Raw genomic sequence first — 9,812 nt, forward strand, 5'->3', positions numbered from 1 at the left:
AAATGGAAACCTATTAAAGACTAGCTGCCTCATATATCACTTCAAATCGCCTCAGATATCAGAAACAAACTATGCTAAAGTAAAATCTGAATTTAAAACAAAATTTCACTTCAAACACCCTCAGATATCTTAAAAGAAAGTCAACCACTACTTGACCCAAACACTAACAGTAAATTTAAAATCGGATATAATCAGAGAGGCATAGCAGTTGCTTTGATCGCAGAACTCTACAAATCGTTTATCAGCTTATTGTAGCATAAGCTTAACAATTGTTAAATACAGCAGCACATTCTGAAAACAATCATCAAAACCAGATATAGATGACAGGCTACTTGAAAATATCCTTTTCCGTTTTGCAATCAGCATTATGTACAGATGTAGATCAGAAAGTAGATCCATGCAAATGGCATAACTATGGCTTGATGCCACCAGATCTAGCCAATCTCACAGGCTATAATATCAGAAAACAGGCTTTAAACCCATTGCCCCAAAAAAACCAACTGCCAAATAGAAGTTACTGCTTAAACTCTTTTTCAGGATTACATTGTCAAATATAAACACAAAATGTCAGCAATGATGATCATATATTAGCCGGTGTCCCAACCCTCCCGGAGCCTGTAAATTGATCATTGTTATTCCTACACTGCTGTTAGATCAGAAAATAGGAATAACTGCCCTTGTGTATTTCATGCAGTCCCCAATGCCAATACGAACAATAATAATGAATTTAAATCTAGCAAAATATAGCAGATAAGTTCCTTCATATCAAGGCCAGGATTACAAAGAACTAATGCTTGCTATACCTATGCACTGAAGTCAAAAATGGTTGATTCAATGGCAGAGAGAAGAAAATAGGGACCTCATTGGATTGGCAATAATACCCGTGGCCTTTGCAGGGCACTAAAAAAGAAGAGCGCATTCAAAGATGCAATAACATGCTGCTGAAATCCTCTTCGTCATCGCAAGGTGGCAGATTCAAATCTGGTAATAACCTGACTCCCTGAGGCCTCAAGCTAGAAGTACCCACTTCATCATCATCAACAACAGATGAAGATGAATCACAATCGCTATGACAGGCATTTGGGTCAAAACCCATTTGTGGATACTGCTGTCTGGACCAATTGTAGGCCTCCGTGGCCCTGTCTGGTGCACAGCTCCTTTTGAAGGTTTTCTGTTTCTTTGATATATTGAGGATCTTATCTTCTAAATATGGTACAGAACCTTTCCTGCCAAACTCCTCATGCGCAATGTTCAGATCAATCTTATGTGTTATGCCATCTGCTTTATTCAAGGATAGGTTTTTCCTTGTATTATTATTAGTGTTATTCTTGGGACTGCTCCAAGACTCTACAGTGCTGCTAAGGCTGGTACTCCTATCATCACAGGGAGGAACCAACGCAAAATTAGTTTTTGCCTTGGGTCCTCTGAGTGCTCTGGCTGCACTATCATATGCTCTGGCTGCTTCCTCTGCTGTGTCAAATGTCCCGAGCCATACACGAGTTTTCTTCATTGGATCTCTGATTTCTGCAGCAAACCTTCCCCATGGCCTCTTTCTGACACCCCTGAAATGGACTTCTTTGTATGCAGATCCAACATCTTTCGGCGCCACCTTTGGCTGTGTCAACATTCTTAAAGAATAGATCTTTCAAAAAAAATAGCTTCGATCTATCTGGTTTCTTCAAAACCAATCAACAATGCAACGGCCAAGTACTCAAAATCCTCAACTTTTTGATATTTTATAAACAAATATAACAAATCTGGCAGGATCAAAACACTCTGGTTATTGCAATCTTCAACCTTTGGCAATTTATTTCAACTCACCAAATCTGCAGAACCCCGCGTTCCGGCGATCAAGCCCTTCAATTTATTGTAAGTATTTATGCAAATACATCAATTTTGGATAACCTGAGCCCTGTGGCGATCATAGTTGATATTTTGTGAAACAGAAACAGAGGTCAACAACGAGAGATTCAAAGGCTCTGATGATCAGAAGTCGATAATCCCAAATCTGGGAGGATGAGGGCACACTGGTTATTAAGATATTCAAACCTTTCCGATTTCATTCAATACAAGAAACAAGCCCGCAGTACACAAGTGCTGATGATCAAACCCTTCAATTTGTTGAAATTTTTCCAAGTAAACACATCAAATCTTGATAACCCAAGTGCTGCGGCGATCAAGATGATATTTCCCTGGACCAAAACGGCCAAATTTGAGGGCCAAAAGAACTCAGATGATCAAACCTCAACAAACTTCAATGCTACCGAAAGGCCCGTTGACTGTTTTGAATACAGCAACAAATCTCAACACCCCGAGTGCTCTAAAGTACAAGAACGTCCTTTGAGTGGCTTCCTTGATAGGACCAAACCTTGAGACCCCAGGATTCTATAGCACCAAAATCCTTTGAATTTTAGGAAGACACCAAAATCTGAAGACCCCAAATGCTCTAGAAGACCCAGATCTCTATGGCTTTTGGGCACAAATGCCAAACCGCATGAGCCAGTTGACCTGAGATATCAAAAAGTTTCCTGTTTCGGGGCAATAAGACGAAACAACGAGTACCCAATGGCGGCTCTAAACAGCTAGACAATCTATAACACCAGAATGAAACACAAAATCGTAAGACCCCAGGCACCCTGAACAAAGGACTTTTCCGAGCAGAAGGAAGAACAGACCTCAAATACCAGCTTCTGACCCAGTAAACCCAGATCGGGGCAATCCAACCAATTTAATCTGTAAAAACTCCAAAAGAAGCAACACCCAAACAAAAACAAAAAACAAAAAAATAGATAACTATGACCAAAGTCTGAAATTTCCTTAACTATATTTCTCAGAATCAATAAATCAACACAACCCAATGGCAAACCTTTGAAACTCTCCTGGCATTCCCTTGCCCACTCGATCCACTGAAACCCTCCTATACTTTTCCTCTTATTGCGTATAAACGCTATAGAAATAGAAAACCCTTAAAATTGCATCCCCTTAAAAATCTATCAGATTGAATGCCAAAACAGCATCAAACCAATCCTACGCAGGAAACCCAAAATTCCGAGGATGAGTTCAACAGAACCCCGAAAGCGCTCATTCCTCGAATTTCTTCAGCTTTTTTTTACTAGAAGACACTGGATACCCTCCTATTATTTCAATACACCAGGAACCAGATGAGGACGATAGCTACCAAAAAACCAAAAAACAAATGAAATGGGGTTTGTTCTTATAACCCTGAGAACAAACCCTGACGAAGGACTCAGGAAGCCATGGGTGACCAAATCAGCGTCTAAGGACACGGCTGGAAACAGCGTTCGAAGAGCTGTCCGTCTATGTCAGATTGGAGGCCAGAGGAATTCGAATCAGGACCTACACATAACTCAAAGCTGCACACCCCGACCTGAGACCCTCTACACCTCAAGAAAGCCTAGCAGGGCCCGGTTATATCAATTTACACAGATTTGGGCTTGATCAGATGCGGTCCCCGCGCCGCGTTCAACCCCTTACGTCAAGGGCTCAAATTTCATCTGATGTTGCCAACAAAATCCAAGTATTTCCGTGATCGTATATACACGTAATCTATACACAATAATGCGAAGGTTCGAGTGGTATGGGGACTCATCGTGATCCTGGAGGTTTTATGAGGCTGTCAAACGGTTAAAGTAGAGGGTTCTGGATTTTGATGCAGAAGGTTATTAAATTATATTAATTGAGTATGATAAGCACTTAAATAGTTAAGCCCCATCCTAAACATTTCATGGATTTGTAAAAAAAATCGGATCATTTAAAAGTTGAAGGGATGTTAGTTGTTTTAATTTGAAATATAGAAGAAATAATTTTAAATATATTAAATTATAAACATTAATATAATAAAATTTGATTTTAATAAGATATTTAAAAGTGAAAGCTTTAGGGATATTTTAATTGGTTGATTCCTTGTTGTTAAGTACTTGTTAATTGAGAGGTCACGGGTCAAATCTCTTCTACCCTCTTGGGTTAGGCTCGACTACATAAGTCAACTGGTAGATTCTTTCGAGTAGATCTCCCCAGATTACTATCCATGGATGTAGCGACCACTCAGTGACCATGAACCACAATTGAAAATATATATATATATATATATATAAAGTGTTGAATTTATTTATATATTTAAAATTGCAATTGATCTCACGAAAATTATCTTATTCTAGAGGAGTTTGTGGAATTTCTTAATGCCCAAGAGAGGTGTGGTGTACCTTGAACCAGGGGGTTGATCTGGATAGATCAACTATATGGGCAAAGGAATGGGTTGATGCAATTCAATTAAATTTACCAAAAGCCTAGCATTGACAGTGGCAAGACTATATAATTGCTCTCAACCCTTCACATGTCAGATTGAGGGACAGGGTCGACACTTGAGTTGGGTACACTCTCTACATGGGGAATACACAGCAAAGATGGGATACTTATACATCAATGTTGACAGAGAACCGGAAGTTCTAGCCTGGTGGTGGAAGAAGATATGGAAGTTCAAATGCTCGGCAAAATCCACTCTTTCTATGATGCATTTTTGAAAACAAAATCCCCACAGGTGATAACTTAAAAAAGAGATGCTTCTTTAGCTCCAATTCGTGTACACTATGTAAATGTGCAGAGGAAACAGTGGAACGCATTTTTTTGGGATGCCCCTTCACTATTGTTGTATGGAATATTGTGTGTTAATCATTATCTTTAAATTTTATGTGGCAGTGTATCTCTTGTAAAGAAGCTTGGCAACTATGGTGGGAATAAGCAGCCCCTAAAAAACTCAAAAATCTTCCTCCTATCATAAGTTGGGGCATTTGGATTTGCTCGAAACAACACCATCTTCCAAGCCAAGGCAATAATCCATGAAAAGGTGGCAATTCAAGTATTAGCCACTTATGATTTAATTTATGATGTTATATCTATCCAAAGGTCGTGGAATATCACACCCGAAGTAGTGGAGCATGCCTATCCATGGGCATACTTTGATGGAGTTTCCCTCGTTGAGGGCAATTGTAGGGGAGGTGTGGTTCTATATATCAACAAAAAATATTTCTTTAAACTTCAAAGTGGACTTGGCAGGGGTACCAATTATTACGTTGAATTATATAGTCTAAAGCTTTCACTTCCTTTTGTTGTTGAAAAGGGTTGCAAGCGGCGTCATATTTTTAGGGACTCTATGGTTGTTATAAATTGGTTTAATGAGGTCACCAAATGTCACATACATACATTGATTCCCATTTTGGATGAGATAATGGAATTAAAACAGGGTTTTAATCAGATTTCATGTTGTCATATCTACAGGGAGGGGAATACCATTCTCGATGTCCTTTCCAAGGCGGGGGCATTATAGAACCCAGACTCATGGAAGATCGTGGAACAGACATGAGACGCACATTGTGAGTACTACCACTAGCCTTTTATAGAAAGCCTACAGCTAGATCTCTTGTCATATTTTGATGATGTATTTGTATTTTGTGTGTGATTCTCTTTTGAGAAACTCTCTCGATAGCAATATGACTTTTATTTTGAATATGTATTTATTTTAGTGATGATATTACCGAACAATATTATGTAAAAGGCCAGCGATTTTTTTATTTTTTTATGGTTGTTTCCAAAGAGCCTTTTTTAATGCACCTTTGTGCATAACCTTCAATTCTACTAATAAAATTTTGCGAAAAAAAATATTTAAAATCGTAATTTTAGTAATTAATATTTTAACTTTAACAAAAATTACATATTTTGATAATAATAAAGTGAAATTATTTAAAGTGCAAGAAAATTACTCCAAAAAACTTATATTACAACCTTTTAATAAAGACATGTTGTGAATAATATTAACATATTTTACATGGATATAAAGGAGATTGTTGATTTGTGTTTTTAAGATGGAACAAGATTGGAACATGAAACAATGGTGGTGTAAACCTTTCCTCAAATTTTATATTCAAAAAAGAGGTTTGCACCTCTAGAGATTTGATCCCTCTTGGCACTTGATAAATCTTGAGTTAAGATGAATCTAGGTTGGTTTATGAACATATAGAGAGGATTGTCTTACCATATGCTCATGATATGTATATATTGTCTTTTATCAATGGTTTACTCCCTTTTCACATTTAAAATTGAGATAGTATTAAAGTTCACTCGAACTCTTTGGTTAAATGAAAACCTTGAAATAAGTAGAAATTTTATATAACTCATTAAAAAACTTTAATAAGATTTGGCATATTTAACTTTAACTTAATTGTAAAGTTAAGTTATTAATCGGTCATTTACAAAGTCAAATTTGTCCAACTAAATAATTAATTGTTGATTATGTAATTACCTTGATTGTAATTTATAGTTAGAGAGTTCAACCACAAAATCAATAATAATTAATTGTTGACTTTGTAATTGCATTGATGAGAATTTATAATTAGAGAGTTCAATCACAAAATTAATCATTGATTTTGTGATTCAACTTCTCAATGATCATAATGGCGCTCTTGTAAAGATGTTGTAATGTAATGTTTAACATTTTGACTAAGTCAAATTGCATAAAAACTAAAATTAAATTAAATGATATTTGGTAGATCTAGAGTTAATATGGATCTAACTTTAACTTGATTGTAAATTTAAGTTATTTCATAATTTATCTGCAAGGTCAACTATGTGCAACTCCATAGTTAATTGTTGGCCCCATAGTCTAACAAGACCACAATTTGGCCAAGAAAACAAAAGGTCAACTACGTGCAACGCCATAGTTAATTGTTGACCCCATAGTCTAACAAGACCACAATTTTGTCAGGATAACAATGGAGATTCCGACAGAATTTTGAAAAAAAAAAATAGCATAATATTTTGGAAATCCTCAATTTTCAAACTTGAGGATTTTGGGTGCTCCACGGTTCTTTGTGTTGTTAACAGTTCTTCATGTTGTTAAATCGGTATCCACCATTAAAAAATAAAAATCAAAAAATTCAAACACTCCTAAGATTGGATTCCTTAAAAAGAATTGTAAAATTCAGACTAAAATTTAGCCACCCAAAAAAAATTATGAATTGAAATTTATAATTAAAAAATTCAACCACAAAGATTGTTGATTTTGTGAGTAAACTTTTGAATGATCCTAATTTACAATGAAAAGGTTCAATTCCAAAATCATCAATGTCTCTTTAAAATTGAATAACTTTGTAAACATGGTTCCTAAATACTTACAAAATCTAAATTCACAATCAATTAAAAATAATCATTTTACATTTATTTATTTATTTGTCAATTTGGTAAGACTCTTCTATTTTCATGTCCATTATTCACCCCGCTACAGGGGAAGGGTAGCCCAAGATTTAAACCCAAAACTTCTGGTTTGATGAAACTTCATTTCCACGGGCATGCCACTTGAGCTACCCCATACAGAACATTTTACATTTAATTTAATTTAATTTAATTTAAGTTAAATTAAGTTCTAATATTACTATTTTTAATAAAATTTCAAAATATTATTAATACAATTATTTATGATTTTCTTAATAATTATTTAAAAAATAATAAATGAAGTTTACCATTAACATTGTATGAAGAAATAATATCCGATAAGTTTTCAATTTGTTTTAAACCTATTCTAGCAGTTGTGGAATCAGATTTATATATCCTCAGGTATTGCATTATGTCGAATTTACTCCAACCAATGGACCATCTCTATTTCGAAGGCCAGTTTAATTTTTTTTTGTTCGGTATTACAGTTTATTTAAGAATTTTGAAAAGTTTTTTTTTGTATTTTTAAATTAATTTATAAATATTTATTATTTAAATTTAAAATTTTTAATTTAATAATAATATATTTCTTGAGCCCTAAGAGTTAGCTCAATCGATCCAATCAAGTGTCTCGTCAATGGGAGGTCACAGGGTCAAATCTTCAAAGCTCTTGGGGTCAGGTCAGTAAATAGACTGATGAGTGTTGATGCCCTTCGGATGGCATCCACTCAGTGTTAAACAACCCTGCTTAGGGGCTACCAAACCTGGACGTAGCGGCTACCCACTATCCGAGTATCCATGAACCAATGAGTAGAAAAAAATATATATATCTCTTTTTAATATTATATTTTTAAATATTAGTTTTAATATATATCAATCATCAAAAGTTTTATCGTTTTTATATATTAAAGGGAACAATGTGCCCCAAACTCATGGTCAAGAAATGTGAGGAGGGCACTATTAATATAAAATGATAACTTGAAACTAGGAAAACTTATTGTAGTTATATGATTTCAAATTTTTAAATTACTATTTAAAGAAATTGTATTAAGTTAAATGAAAACTTAAAACTAGGGAAACTTATTGCAGTGACATGATTTGAAATGTTTAAATTATTAAATAAAGTAATTGTATTAAGTTATCGTTTTTCATTGTTAATGTAAAATAAATTTGAAAACTTGGAATGGTAAAACTTATTGTAAGTACGTTATCTAAGTTTTTCAAATTATTAGATTGTATTAACTTACAAAGTAAGATAAAAAAAAAAATTAAATAGTAACAAAAATTAATAATAATTGTGCGAAGAGGGGTCTTTTAGTTTAGGTATAGAAGAGATGTTGTAATATTTGTCATGTCTTGTAAGTATTTTGATTTGGTTAAATTACATTTAAAAAATATTAAATAAAAAATATAATTAATAATGTGATAACATTTTTATTTGGCTAAAAGAAAATAAAAATAATAAAAAAACATTAAAATAAAAATAATTTCATGTTATTAACCCATGGTAGTAACTTATTTAAAGGGGGAAATTAAACCAATATATATCCCCAAAGATCAAATCTCTTAAGATGCACACATCTTTTAGAGTGAAAAGAGATGTTAAGATGGATTTAGTCTGGTATAATTTAAATTTTGGAGATCATTACATGAAGGAATCTACTTATTGTTGCTTCCCAAAGTGCATCAAATCTCCTAAGATGCACACATCTTTTAAAGTGAAAAGAGATGTTAAGATGGATCTAGTATGGTATAATTTAAATTTTGGAGATCATTACATGAAGGAATCTACTTATTGTTGCTTTCTAAAGTGCTCTCCAGCCTCGTATGGAAGAGATGTAATGTCATGTCCTATAAACATTTTGACTTGGTAAAATTAAAAGAAAAATAAATTAAATTAAAAAATAAAATTGAGATAAAATATTCAATTTACCATTGGTGGTTTTTAGGTTCCAGGTTTTGATTTACATGAAGGAATCTACTTATTGTTGCTTCGCAGAGTGCTCTGCAGCCTCATATGGAAGAGATGTAATGTCATGTCTTGTAAACATTTTGACTTGGTAAAATTAAAAGAAAATTAAATTAAATTAAAAAATAAAATATTCAATTTACCATTAGTGATTTTTAGGTTCCAGGTTTTGATGCCCCATCGTTTTTCCAATGTTATTCTTACTTATATATATATATATATATATATATATATATATATATATTGTTCTTCTTGCAAGGTGCCCATCTGATCTTGATAAGCAACTTAGTCTTCTTTAGGATTTTTGTTTTACCATGGTACCATGGGTATGACCACTGACAAAACAAAAGTTATGATTATCAAATCCAAGTAATTTTATGTATGACAATAGTAACTTGGAGGAAGTGTCTTCTTAAGTACCTAGGAATTGATATTCATCACAAGTTCAATTAGAACTATAACATTGAGAAAAGGATTAATAGGGGGTGGAAAGCTTATTTTGGTCTTGAAAATAATAGTAAAACGAAAAACCTCGTAATGTGGGATAGAAAGAAGTTCCTCTTTGAAACTTTAGTTACTCCTGAGAAAATCCAGAAGCGTTTTATAACGTATAACCTCA

At 33.9% G+C, this 9,812-nt stretch overlaps 1 pseudogene; it reads right to left on the reverse strand.

Annotated features, from left to right (window-relative positions):
- Positions 1–317: 317 nt before the first annotated feature.
- On the reverse strand, positions 318–2,428 carry LOC149242842 (ethylene-responsive transcription factor 3 pseudogene; annotated as a pseudogene).
- Positions 2,429–9,812: the final 7,384 nt, after the last annotated feature.

This window comes from Pinus tabuliformis, chromosome 8 (genome assembly GCF_031772625.1).
Source record: "Pinus tabuliformis cultivar Carrire ecotype Pingquan chromosome 8, CPIR1, whole genome shotgun sequence".
NCBI lineage: Eukaryota > Viridiplantae > Streptophyta > Pinopsida > Pinales > Pinaceae > Pinus > Pinus tabuliformis.